The 14,395-nt window shown below is 40.8% G+C and overlaps 1 protein-coding gene across 1 annotated transcript in view; it reads right to left on the reverse strand.

Moving 5' to 3' along the window:
* Positions 1-13,892, reverse strand: part of Sox5 (SRY (sex determining region Y)-box 5) — a 710,484-nt gene extending 696,592 nt beyond the window's left edge. Inside the window, exon 1 of the mRNA XM_013025067.1 lies at positions 13,810-13,892. The gene's annotated coding sequence lies outside the window, so the exon portion shown is untranslated. The remainder of the gene's footprint in view (positions 1-13,809) is intronic.
* Positions 13,893-14,395: the final 503 nt, after the last annotated feature.

Below are 14,395 nucleotides of genomic sequence, written 5' to 3' on the forward strand. Positions count from 1 at the left end.
CAGCTTGTAAGGCTTGGGGTGTGCTCTGGTTTAGGGGGTGCCCCACCCTAGCCATCTACCCTTCACATGGGACCGCGCTGTGAAGGTTTCTCTGCTGTAGACAAGGAGTGTTTAAGTTCATTCGAAAAAGTCCCAGAAAGGCCTTGGGAAAAAACGAAATTTCCTAAATTAGCCTCCCTGAATTTTTCATCATTTTTCTCATTTCATCTTAGGCTTTATACTTTGCAGAAGCCAAATTTTTCAGAAACATTTCTCTATGCTAATTATATATTTTTACATAAACAATGGGTATATAAATTATATAATATATAGTATATATTATAAACGTTATACAATTCTATATAATAGTGTATGCATATATAATTATATGTTGTCATATGTTACATATTAGTTATTATACATATTATACAATATATTATTATATACACTATAGGTACTATGTATTATACATACATATATAATATATAATATGAACATATGCATCTATAATTGTATTATACATTACTTGTATATACAATATATATATAATATGTATATAATTATACTCTATTCTATATTATAATTTATAATACACATTATATTTACATAGTATATGTCATTATACACAATATATGCATATAATAATAAATATATAATATATGAATGTATAGATACATAATATATGCATATAATAGGTAATAAATAAAAAACTTAATTTTTACTTAATCCATTTCCTAATCTTTGACATAAACATCAACCCCCCCAGTACTTTTTAATTTTTTGGCAGTCCTGGGGCTTGAACTCAGGGCCTGGGCGCTGTCCCTGAACTTCTTTTTGCTCAAGGCGAGCGCTCTACCACTTGAGCCACAGCACCACTTCTGGCTTTTTCTATGTATGTGGTACTGAGGGAATCAAACCTGGGTCCCTGCAGGCTAGGCAAGCACTCTACCACTGAGCCACCTGCCCAGCCCCAACCCTCAGTACTTTTAAATATGCCAGTATTGACTCTGAATATTTTATTTGACTTTATTTTCAAACCTCTATATACCATGAATTCAAGCTATGCTTGCCATTTGTCCTAGGGTTTCTAAGTGTCCTCTGAATATAGCTAGTCTCACTTAGTAAATGGATAGATTTGATTCCTAACTGCAAATAAAAATTACTATAGCCCAGGACTAGTGGCCCATACTAGTAATTTTAGTTATTTAAGAGTCTGATAACTGAGGATCCTGGTTCAAAGTCAGACAAGATGAGAAAGTCCATAAGGCTCTTAGTCCCAACTAACCAGTAAAAGCTGTTAGTAGAGTCATAGCTTAAGTGGTTAGAGTACCAGCCTTAAGGGGGGGAAGCCAAGCACGAGGAATGTGTCCTGAGTTCAAGTCTCAGTCTTGGCACAAAAGCCAGAAGAAAAAAATGAACGATTATATTTATATAATAAATACATTTATATGTAAGGTTATATATTATTATATATTGCATATGGATATATGTCATATATAGTATATTATAAATATGTTCATATAATAAATAAGATATCACTTGGAAAATTAGATACTACTTAAGATGTCATATTATTATTTCATGATTGCTGGTTTCTAACACCAAAATATCTTTCATGCTATTATATTTATTTGTCACTGTAATCTGCTAGCAATTAGAAGCCAGTCAGGCACATTTGGAGAACAAAACTGGGTCATTTTAAACATAAATATATATAAAACCACTGTATCTTAAAAAGCAATCGCTATTTTTGAGAAGAACTCGCATAGTAGAGCTGTCATAGCTGATCTACTACAAAGAAAAATCATAAAAAATTTTTTTTCCTTACAGAAAATTAAGGTCTGTAGAGAGTTGTGGAAAAATAAACTAGAGTAAATCTGATTACTGTGCATCGTTAGGGCTATTTCCCATATTACCTGAGCTCTAAGAATTTTTTTTCAGCTAGGAAGTGAGTGCCATTTTGCAATAATAACATTTATGAAAGGCTGGGTATGTGTTCTGTGTACTTTATATACATTAATTCATTTACTGCTCAGATTTCTGCGAAATAGGGGCTATTATCTCAATTTTAGAGATGGGAAAAGCTGAGTAGAAAGTACTTTCTGAAGTTGTCCAAGATTGCGCAGCCAGACTACAACTGAGCCCGTGTGTCCCACCGCCAAAGACTCTTCTAGAATGTCTCTGCGCGGACTAAGAAACCATGTTAAGGAAGTCTCCATTCACTAGGCAATGGAATTAGAGTTCTGGAGAGAAGGGAAATGTGTCTTCATAATGTTCATTATAAAAACATGGAATGAAAATACAAAATTGATATAAAATAAAAAGTGTTGTGCCAGACCCTGGTGGCTCCCGCCTGTCATCCCAGCGACTCAGGAGGCTGAGATCTGAGGATCACGGTTCAAAGCCAGCCCGGGCAGGAAAGTCCATGAGATGCTTATCTTGAATGAACCACCAGAAAACCAGAAGTGGTGCTGTGGCTTAAAGTGGTAGAGCTCTAAATCTTGAGTGAAAGAGCTCAGGGACAGCGCCCAGGCCCTGAGTTCAAGCCCCACGAGTGACAAAATAAAAAAGTGTTGGAAGCCAGGCACGGTGGTGCACACCTGTAATCTGGGCACTTGGGAGGCAGAAGCGGGAGGTTCGCAAGTTGGAGGCTATCAGAGCAAGACTGTGTCTCAAAACAAGAAAACAAAGTATTGGATATCTTAGGAACTTGGTAGACACTGTAACTAGTGTGGGACCCTGTGTATGAGAGACAGAGAGAGAGAGAGACAGACAGACAGACAGACAGAGAGACAGAGAGAATTACAAATGTTGTGTTGTACACTGTTTCTATTGGTTATAAATGGTGAGCTCTAATAAACACACAGGAAATCACACACACACACACACACACACACACACACACACACAATGGAGCTGCTAGTCATCGTGCGTTGAGTATTTACTGTCTCCCTAGTCTGACCTGAGTCCGCGCAATCCGGAGGCACACGGGAACAGAGGAAATTCTGGCTGGAAACTCACAGGACGCTTCTCTGGCCCACTGTGGGCAGAATTTTTGTGAACCATACAATTAACATACAACCAAGTGCTAAATGGAACTCAATCAATGAAATGGATTAAGTGCAAGTCGGATCGATGACACGGGCGACAGGCAAGCAAAGCTTCCAAGTCCGAGGGACCCCAGGCTGGCTGGTTAATTAATGAACAGCCACCATTAAAAAACAAAAAGAGAAAATCCACTCCTGCCATCCTCTGGAAAGGGTAATCCGATCGAGAGGCTGGGCCAAACCATAAATACTTTAGGGTTATTGCGTATCGATTAGATTTTTCATAATCCATACAATAATATCTTAGGGAAACGAGGGGAAAGTTTTGCTTTGCGTGTGCTTTTTACATAAAGCATCTTTAAAAAGTCTATTAGCCTTCCACTTGAGCCATACCGTCACTTCATTAACTGGAGATAAGAGTCTCACAGACTTTCTTGCTCAGGCTGGCTTTGAACCGTGATCCTCAGATCTCAGCCTCCCAAGTAGCTGGGATGACAGGCGTGAGCCACTGGGGCCCAGCTTGAAATACAACTATTAAATGAAACTTCTCCACCACATAGTTACAGCCCCATACATTAATGTTGTCTAGCCTACACACACATGTGTATTTCTTAGGTATTTATTTAATGTTGAATTTAGCCTTTTAGGAACATGGGATGTGTTTAAAGGTATCATGAACCATCTATTCAAAAGGAATATGTAAAGGCAAAGATCCAAACCAAGATGTGTATGCTGGCTCACACTTGCAATCCCAGCTACTTAGGAGGCTGAGACTTGAGGATTGCTGTCCAAAGCCAGACCAGGAAAGAAAATCTATGAGAGGTATTTGTTTTGTTTTGTTATTGGTCAGCCATGAGCCTTGAACTCAGGGCCTGGGCACTGTCCCTGAGCTTCTTTTGCTCAAGGCTAGCACTCTACTACTTTGAGTCACAGCTCCACTTCCAGTTTTCTGGTGGTTCACTGGAGATAAGAAGCTCATGGATTTTCCTGCCTGGGCTGGCTTTGAACCGTGATCCTCAGAGCTCAGCCTCCTGAGTAGCTAGGTTGGCAAGCATGAGCCCCCAGTACCAGGATTTATGAGATTCTTATCTCCAACTAACCATGAAAAAACTGGAAGTGGCACTGTGGCTCAAGTGGTAGAGCACCAGCCTTGAACAAGTCGGCTTTGGCCCTGAGTTCAAACCATAGGACTGTTATACATACACGCACACAAAAATATCATATAGTGCCAAGATACAACACACACACACACACACACACTTTCCAGTAAACTCTGTCCACTGTGGTACAGATGCTCCTATGATTCCAGATGTGGCAAGTGACAGTCCACCATTTCTCTCGACTTTTCTGCATCATTTATTGTGACATTTTCCATCTGCTAATTTGCTAAATGAACTATGATCTCATACTTCATCTGCATTACTTGATTACTTCTAAAACGTCGATGTATGTTGACTCCCGATTTCACTTCCCCCTCTTATTAATGAAAACATTGATGCGATTCCTCTGGTCCCCCCTTCATTTGTAAGCAGTTTAAATCTTATTGTCATTGTCTGTGAACACATTGGAAATTTGCCAATGCTTGACCGGCTTTCATAACAACCCTTCCAATTTGTCTATTTCTTTCAATCTACTGCTCAGCTTTTCGTCCATTTGTCCATCTTGGACAAATGAGGAGCTTTTATATTGATGTTATCAAAACGTGTGTGTGTGTGTGTGTGTGCGTGTGCGCGCGCACGTGTGCACGTCCTGTACTGGGGCTTGAACTCAGGGCCTGGAAATTCCCTGTGTTTTTCATTCAAGGCTGGCACTCTACCCATTGGGCCACAGCTCCACACCTCAAAATCTTTCTTTTGGCTAGGTGGCCCTGGCTCCTATTTGTCACCTTACCTACTCAGGAGGTGGCGATCTGAAGATGATGGTTTGAAACCAGCCCGGGCAGGAAAGTCTGTGCGACTTTTATCTTGCATTAAGCAACAAAAAGCCAAAAGTAGAGGTGTGGCTCAAGTGGTAGAGTGCCAGCCTTGAGTAAGAAAAGCTCAGGGACAGCACCCAGGCCCTGAGCTCAAATCCCCATACAGTGTCATAAAAGAAAAAAAAGGTATACATGCGCATTTTGCAGAAGTATTATTCAATGTTTCCTTTACTGTTAGAATGGTATCTCTGTTGCTCGCTTTTCTAACGGAAGCGTGACTGCAAATAAGAAATTTATGGCTTGCGGGTTGTATCTTAAACAACTTCTGCTCAATAGCTAATATATTATTTTATCTGAAGGAAAAGTCCTCATAGTTCCAAGTAGCGGCTGAACTAGAGAACAATATTGCAGCAGCTGCGAGCCAATCACTAGGACTCATTTTGTCATCTGACTTTTATGAAAAGATGAAACCTTCCACAGCTTTTCAGAGATGCCAAAATGATGATGATGATATGTGTTTGTATATGTATATATGTATATATATGCATACACAAACATATATGAAATATGATTATGCATTATATAATACAATTGTATGATATATTATATCATTATATATTATATAATATGCAACATAATATAATATGCAACATAATATACAATATAATATATACAATATAGTATAGATAATATAATATACAATATACATTATATAGCATAATTGATTTCAGGTATAAATATATTTATATATAAAGTCTATATATATCTATTTTACATACCTCTATGTTTTGTATATTTATATATAAATTTAATATATTTAGATACTTATTTAGATATAAATTTATTCATATATACAAATTACACACACACACACAAACGGAACACCAGGCAATAAGGCTGATAATGTCAGATGAACGTATTAAACATATGTGTATAAAAGCCTAAAGACAATCAAAAATAATCATGCAGTTAAACAAACTGTTTTGTGCTGAGGGGGAAAAACAAATCACAAGGCTACAGCGGCATCAGATTTACATCTGCCTTCCACGTGTTTTGTGTGGTGGTGTGCTGATAAGGTCGTGTTCGCTTGTTAACCTACCACGAGGACACAGCAGAAGAAAAGATTCTTCTCAGAGCCTGTCAGATAATGCACAGTGCTTTATAAAAGTGCTAAACGAGGGACAGAAATAGAAAACAGAGAAACAGAATATATAGAAATAGAGAGTAGAATAGAAAATAGAGGCTGGGCAGGTGGCTCAGTGGTAGAGCACTCGCCTAGCATGCATGAAGCCCTGGGTTCGATTCCTCAGCACCACAGACACAAAAAAAGCCAGAAGTGGCGCTGTGGCTCAAGGGGTAGAGCGCTAGCCTTGAGCTGAAGAGCTGAGGGACAGTGCCCAGGCCCTGAGTTCAAACCCCAGGACTGGCAACCAAAAAAAAAAAAAAGCAAATTAAAATAGATACTTTATTCTATTCAGAAATACAGAAACATGGGATCACACCCTGAGTTCTTACACAGGATGCGCACGATGGACATAACAATATTATTATGTGGATAACAGTACTATTGTACTGTAATCATAGTTATGCAGTGCACAATCCGTAGGTAAGGTCTGCACTGTTCAGAATCAATGCCATCAGATGCTTCTAGATTCACTGGGTAACTTTGAACAGGAAGTCACTTCCCCGGCGTTACAGCCCCAGAAACCTGTTCTGGTACCCCTGAAAACAGACAAATGCCTTCTTTATTCCTTGTCTTTAAAATAAGTAAGGATCCTGAGTGCAGGATGATGTCTGGGAGCCCCTGGCTTTGCTCAGAGTCTTCCAGACTCTCGGGTCCATCCCTAGGAGTTCAGATCAGTCACATTTTTGTCAACAGGGCACAGAATGTTGTTTGTGTTTTAAATCAACTTCAGTCATATTGAGGGTTTTGGTGAGGTCCGGTCGTGGTTTAAACCACCCACATTAGAAGGGGACCGTGTGCTACACAGGGTTCTTCAGAATGTGGCACCATTTCTGTGACAGATCTGTCAACAGAGTGGCTCCCTGTCAAAGGCCGCTGAGCCCTGCCCGGATAAATGCCCCACAGACCGTCCCATGGCAGGGTGATCTTTAATTATACCCAACTCGCTGGATAATGTACAGTGTAATGGGATTATTCTGCCTTTCTCCAGGCAATAAAGCATTTTCCTTTCCAGATGAGGGTGTCTGCGGGTGAATGAAAAAATAAGTCACAGGACTGGATAAACAGTGAAAGCGAGGCCCTCACCGATTTGCAAGCGAAACAGAGAGGTGTCCCCTCCCTGACAAAAAGGTACAAAAATCCACAACCGATTAGAATCACAAATCATTACCCAGCGCAGGGGTCAAAGCAAATGACTCCATACCATTGACATCTGTTTTTTCTTGCATGAAAGGAACATGAACTGAGAGAGATCAGCAAAACCATCCAAAAAAGGAAGTAGATAGCGGTCTCGGTTGACCTCTTTCGGGGCTCAAATTCACCATCCAGACGTGCAGCGTCTCGTAGGCTGAACCTTCTGGAAGGTTCTGGAAGTTTCTCTGTGTGGATTGTGCTCCATCTAGTATATAATCTGGTGCTTAAGTCTTCTTGAACTCCAGAGTTCCATGTTCTCATGTGGCTTTTTTTTTTTTTTGGCTCAAGGCTGGTTCCTTGCCAATTAAGCCATCGCTCCACTAGCTTTGTGTGTGTGAGTGTGCGTGTGTACACACGTATGCACACACATGTGTCTACTGGGGCTTGATCTCCGTGCCTACGTGTTGTCTCTGAGCCTTTTGTTTTGCTCAGGGCTAGCCTTGAGCCACAGCTCCACTTCTGGCTTTTTGCTGGTTCCCTGGAGATAAGAGTCTCCTGGATTTTCTTGCCTGGGCTGGCTTTGAACCAGGATCTTCAGCTCCTGAGTAGCTAGGATGACAGGTGTGAACCACTGGCGCCCAGATCTTCCCTCTGCCCTTTCAACTCTAAATTTCCATTTTATTTCTTCAACTACGAAGAGAAATGAGTTAATCTCACGATGACTAGATTCCACTTGATCTCTTCCTTGCAGGTTTTTGAGGTTACATTACTTCGCTCATTGAGGCTTTAGATGTCTTTCTCTTGGTGTGGATTGAACTGAAACTTCATCCATTGAGAAAGCGACTCCATCCCTAGCACTGGTTTGTGTTTTCAAGTCTAGCTTGCCTGCTGGCCTTTAAACGGCTTCGGGATTGTAGTATTTGCGTGGTGTGTTGTCCTCCGTGTTTATTTTCAGTTTACCCAGGAGGAAAAATGGAATAAAGTAGTTTTAAGATGCACTTGACGTGGAATCATACAGTCAGAACTTAAGACTTGCCAAGTCTTCCCAAGTCTTCATTGGTTCTTAAATATGATGCCCCTCTGTCATGTCATTAACGTCAGCTTGGGTTTGGCAATAAAAAAAAAAAAAAGGAAATAACAGAATAGGAAGGAGAGGGAAGGGAGGGAAAGAGAAGGAGGGGAAAGGAAGGAGGGGAGGGAGAGGGAGGGAAGGGAAGGGGAAAGTGTGTACAAGCTATACAAATGATTTCCAATGAAGTACTAATCGTGGGTTTCCTCACATACCTCCATTTCTAGCTCCTCTGCTATTCTAAGGTAATGCAACACTTTAATACATACATTTTAAAAGAAGTGCTCTTAAGTTCACATCTATAATCTCAGCTGATCAGGAGGCTGAGCTCTGAGGATTGAGGTTCAAAGCCAGACAGGGCTAATAAGAGTCTATGAGATTCTTTAATTAACCACAAAAAAGCCAGCATTAAGGATAAGGTTCAAGGAGTAGAGCACCAGCCTTGCTCAGTGAAGTCAAGTAAGAGGTGAGGCCCTGGGTTCAAGCCCAAGAGATAACAAAAGAAAGGAAAAAAGAAAAAGAAATAAGGAAGGAAGGAAGAAGGAAGAGAAAGCAAGCATGCAAGGAAGGAAGGAAGGAAGGAAGGAGGAAGGAAAGAAGGAAGGGAGGAAGGAGAAGGAAGAAAGGAATGAAGGAGGGAAGGAGGGAGGGAAGGAAGAAGGAAGGAAGGAAGGAAGGAGGAAGGAAAGAAGGAAGGTAGGAAGGAAGGAAGGAAGAAAGGAAGAGAAAGCAAGCATGCAAGGAAGGAAGGAAGGAAGAAAGGAAGAAAGGAAGGAAGGAAGGAAGGAAAAGACAGAAAAGAAAGGAAGAAAGTGAGAAAGAAAAAGGAAGATAGGAAAGAAGGAAGGAATGATGGAAAGCAGAGGGAAAAGGAAAAGGAAATGGAAATGGAAAATAAAGGAAAGGAAAGAAAAGGAAAAAAGACTCAATCCTCCTTCTACCAACCATTTCTCATGGTGTCCAATCTCGTGGTGATTTTCTTCACCCGGCTTAAATACTTCCTCCTTTAACATTACATATTAATTAATATTTAATTAATTAATAATTAATTGATTAATATTTAATATTACATATATGAAAGAAATAAAGCATTCTTAAGCTACAAAGGTAGTCCTCAGATCTCTTGTGTACAAGCCCAAGCTATCTCAAGAGGTAGAGTCTAGAAGAAGCTATCGGTCAAGTCTGGTCCTAAGCCAATGCAAGGGCAGGAGCCCTGGCAGCCTTCTTGTGCCCTGTCTCATGTCACTCAGCCTTACCATGACATTGCAAACTTGCCTAACCCCAAACAGGCCGCCAGCCGTCCATGTCAGCAGGAGGTTGCTTTTTAAGTAGTTCTATGACTCTGCGTGCAGGGTCTCCTTTGAATAAACCGACATATACTATCGTGATGAACCCAAGTACTAAGCAACTTCCCTCAAACTTCTCATGCTTTTCAGATTTCAATATCAAATCACACATATTGCAAAAATGAAATGCATCCATAAAATTACGCCTGCCAGGCACCCGTGGCTCACACCTGTCATCCCAGCTACTCAGGAGGCTGAGATCTGAGGATCGCAGTTTGAAGCCAGCCTGAGCAGAAAAACCTGGGAGACTCTGAGCTCCGATTACTCCCAGAAAGCTGGGAAGTGGCGCTGTGGCTCAAGTGATAGAGCACTAAGTCTTGAACAGAAAAGCTCAGGGACAGTGCCCAGGCCCTGAGTTCAAGCCTCAGGCTACACACACACACACACACACACACACACACACACACACGCACACACACACACACACACACTCAGATGCGTGGAGGAATGGATTAGATTACTGCACGCTCCCTGTGTTTGTGTATACGCAAACTCAGAGCTCCATCCTGTCCTGTTCAGATTCCGCCTTGTTTCATTTCCTACCACATCCCACATCATTTCACAGGCCCTCAAAATGATCGAGGAAAGCTGTTTTCCTGGCTGGGTGACCCAGTGTGTGACCCAGATCATCCAGCCATGCTCCCTCTGCAGCTGTGAGATCCCCGGACATCACATTCTGCCCAAGACAAATGAGATAAAAAATGAATGCCTTCAGGTAAATATTTGCCTTCTTCCTAAGTGAGTTCCTTCCGGTTGGTTCTGGAAGCTTCTCCCACAGCTGGGCAGAGTCATGTGGACAGGTCTTGACCAGCGGAATCTCAACAGCTGGATGAGTGAAACTTTCAGCTACCTGCCTGGAGCAGACATGTTCTTTCCCAAGTAATATTCCTTTCCTCCTCCTGAACATAACCGTCAGAGGATCCACTTGGTATGTTCCAAAACCCTGGATGAAAGAGGCAGCCAAAGGGAAAAGATAAACACGTAGGAAGTTTGGGTCGATCTCTGCCCAGCTGTGGCTCGACAGAAGTCATCTCAGAGAAATACAAAAACTCAGTCGCTTTAATTTCGCGCAGAATGCCTTGAAAATATTGAAGGCTCTTATCGAAGAAGGAAAAACACCACTTCCTGAAGAGTGAGACAAATGTTCTGTGTCCAGCCCGCAGTTGCCTGGATCCAGAGTTCCATTCCTTATTCCTCTCTGCTCGTTAGACCGTACTTGAGGCTTGACTTCCTGTTTCCATTGATTCTCGTTTCTATTAGAATCGTATTCCTCAATTCCTTTGATTCTTACCTACTGCTATCTTCCAAATTAAGATGTTAGCACCTGTTACTATATAACAGGCAGTGTTATATATTATTCATAACATACATTATATTATACTATTACATGATGCATATATATTACATATATAATATATTATATATTATATGCATATAAATTAAATATTTATCCATATATGAGTTCTATAAATATATCATTTATATTTAAAATGTATAAAATAAATATTTATATAAATATATTAGTTATAGAATATCTATTTCACAAATAATACATAATATATTTACATAAATATATGATACATAATATATTTAATATATGTATAACATATTTATATATATATATTTAGAGACTATCTTATATATAAATCATGTACAAAAAGCATACACTTAATAAACAAGCATATAAATAGTATACATGAATGAGATATAGCGCAATTTGGCCCACCTTCTCGACTAGATGTAAAGGTTCTAGTTAGCATCCACTTTTTCCTTTCATTTGCACTGGCATTTTAATTTGTAAACCGTCAGCAGCAGCGTTAGGTTGGTGATCGTTCACTGTGACTGATCTGAGCTTTGTTAGCAATGAAATCATTCCTTAGCCTTCTCTGAAATCCTTTCTCCTGTGAAGTAAGGCTGGTCATTTGTAAATATTTTCATCCTATTATTTAAGGTGTTTTATTTTAACTTGGCGATGTGGAGGCCTCGTCCCTGCTTGGTTGGTGCTCTCCCGCCTGCACCAGGCCCCGGGTTATTTGGGATTCTACCTATTTCACACATACACGTGTATCATGCAACCTTCAAACCATTCTCAGGAGGGCTCGGGGCTGGAGATGCACACTGGTCACCCTAGCTACTCGGGTGGCTGAGAGCCAGAGAATCAAGGTTGGAAAACAGTGCAGGGGAAGAAGAAAATTGTCCACCAAACTCCACTGTCCACTGATCAGCAAAAACCCAAACAGGAGGTGTGGCTCATGCGGTAGTGTACCCACTCACAACAAAGCTAAATAAGTGCAAGGTAACTCTGCAGTCCAAACCCCGGTAAAAAAATAATCGAGAGAAAATTGTTGGGAAAAATTTGAAACCCTAGATCACTGCAAGGTGACTACTTCTCGGTAATTATCATTCATTCATTCATTCATTTAGTATCAAAAGGAAGAGATTTCCTTTTTCTGATAGGGACAATCTTCTTCAGAAAAGCAGAAAGTTCCTGCTTGCAACGTGTTTGTTAACAGGTGATTAACTGAACATCTAAAGTAGCAGAAAACGACTTTCAAGTCCAGGCTGTGGTTAAAATTGCAGTCCCTCCCTCAAGAGTGTACGTGTGTGTGTGTGTGTGTGTGTGTGTGTGTGTGTGTGTGTGTGTGATTACCAGGGCTTGAACTCAGGACCTCAGCACAATCCCTTAGCTTCTGGTTTTCTGGTGGTTTACTGGAGATAAGAGTCTCACAGACTTTCCTGCCCCAGGCTGGCTTTGAACCTCGATCCTCAGATCTCAGCATCCTGAGTAGCTGGGATGACAGGCGGGAGCCACCAGTACCCGGCCAAGAGTGTAACTTTGGTGCCGTGATGAACAAGAATCCCACAAATCCCACAGAGAGAGATCCACGAATATGTTTTTCCCTGCCAGCAAATTAGGAGATATTTATCTTCGGCAAAACGGCATTTTGTAAGTGAGACATACCCCGGAATAACTTAATGAGCCGTGGAAATTCTTCTAAAATGTGTGGCTGACCTACAGTGACCCGAAAATATTTCTTTCATGACAATAAGGAAAAACAAAAGTAGTAACAAATGTTTTATAAACCAGTTTTTTTTTTTTTTGCAGTGGAGGAAAAAATGCTTTTACAACGTGGAGAAAAATATGTCTCCTTAAGACAATGCAAAAATAAAAAGAATTATCATCTGCCAGTGGCCAGACATTCCGCTCACAATGAGTGTGAAAAATTATCATTATAAAGCGAGCTGTCATCTGACTGCAAAAGACCATGTGCTCTATTTTCATGGGCACAGATTTCATACATTTTGATGGACTTAAAAAAAACAACAACAACAATGATGTGAAGTCATCCACACTCAGAGAGATAAAGGACACACGTTTTCTCTCACATGTGGAAGGCAGATCTAAGCGGTGAACACACGCATTTGCACACATGCACACGCAGATCCACTAAATGCCGAAGCAGGGGGAGATTCCGACAACGTAACTCCTTAACACAAGTAGCTTACAGGCTCACCACACCAATACCAGAGCCGTGGCTCACCCCTATAATCCCGGCTCGTCAAGAGGCTGACAGCTGAGGATCCAGGTTCAAAGCCAGCCTGAATAGGAAAATCCTTGAGATGCTTATCTCTAATTACCCCCCAAAAGCAGTGCAAACCCTTTGTGCCACAACTTGAAGACAATTTTAAAAAATGTATAAAGCTGCGTAGATCGCTATTATTCTCATAAACGGACACCATTCCATTGAAACCCTTTATATAACTCTTTATCAAAAACAACTTCATAAATGCGCACATAAATATCAAGGAGAGAGAAGGGACATAAACTGTCTTATGTGCCTAGTAGCAAAGGTGGTAATTGGATTTTTTTTTTCTTTCAGGTCTTGGGACTTGAACTCAGGGCCTGGGCACTGTCCAGTGCTCTACCACTTGAGCCACAGCGCCACTTCCGGCTTTTTCTGTGATTAATTGGAGATAAGAGTCTCAAGGACTTTCCTGCCCGGGCTGGCTTCGAACCGTGATCCACAGATCTCGGTCTCCTGAGTGGCTGGGATGACGGGCGTGAGTCACCTACAGCCATCAGATTTGCACAGGTGTGTCTGTCGTAAGTGCGTGGTTTGTACGGTTTTTCTTACCCAGTGTGGAACCGGAATGATGCGATTGGCTTCCAGAGTCTTGTAAACAGATCCCAACAGGAACCGGGTCATTAGAAAGACAAAAGCTGAAAGAGTAAAAGCAGACCCTTAACGGCATTGTTTCACTTAGGAAATCTGTCCACCCTCACTCCTGAGAGTAGGAAATGTCTGCTTGGGTGGTTTTCTTTTTAAATTTTATTTTCAAGATAAATTCTTATTTATAGATGGAAATTTATACGTGCATACGCTTTTACATATACATTTACATAGATAAGCATAATAACATGGTGCTTTGCAGCAGAAGACATTAGCTTGCCATTCTAAAGCCACCAGAATTACTGTAAAATCATATTTGTGCATAGATGCCAATCACCTAAGTAGTCTGGCATTTGGTCTTACTTTCATGGAAATAGCGTACACATACTTTAGAACAGGTAATACTAAAGTAGATTCCTCTTTCTCAGAATTTGTTATGGGTCTTCTTAAATCTCCTTCTCCTTCTCCTTCTCCTTCTCCTTCTCCTTCTTCTTCTTCTTCTTCTTCTCCTTCTTCTTCTTCTTCTTCTTCTTCTTCTTCTTCTTCTTCT

Source organism: Dipodomys ordii, unplaced genomic scaffold (genome assembly GCF_000151885.1).
Source record: "Dipodomys ordii isolate 6190 unplaced genomic scaffold, Dord_2.0 Scaffold81, whole genome shotgun sequence".
NCBI classification, from domain to species: domain Eukaryota; kingdom Metazoa; phylum Chordata; class Mammalia; order Rodentia; family Heteromyidae; genus Dipodomys; species Dipodomys ordii.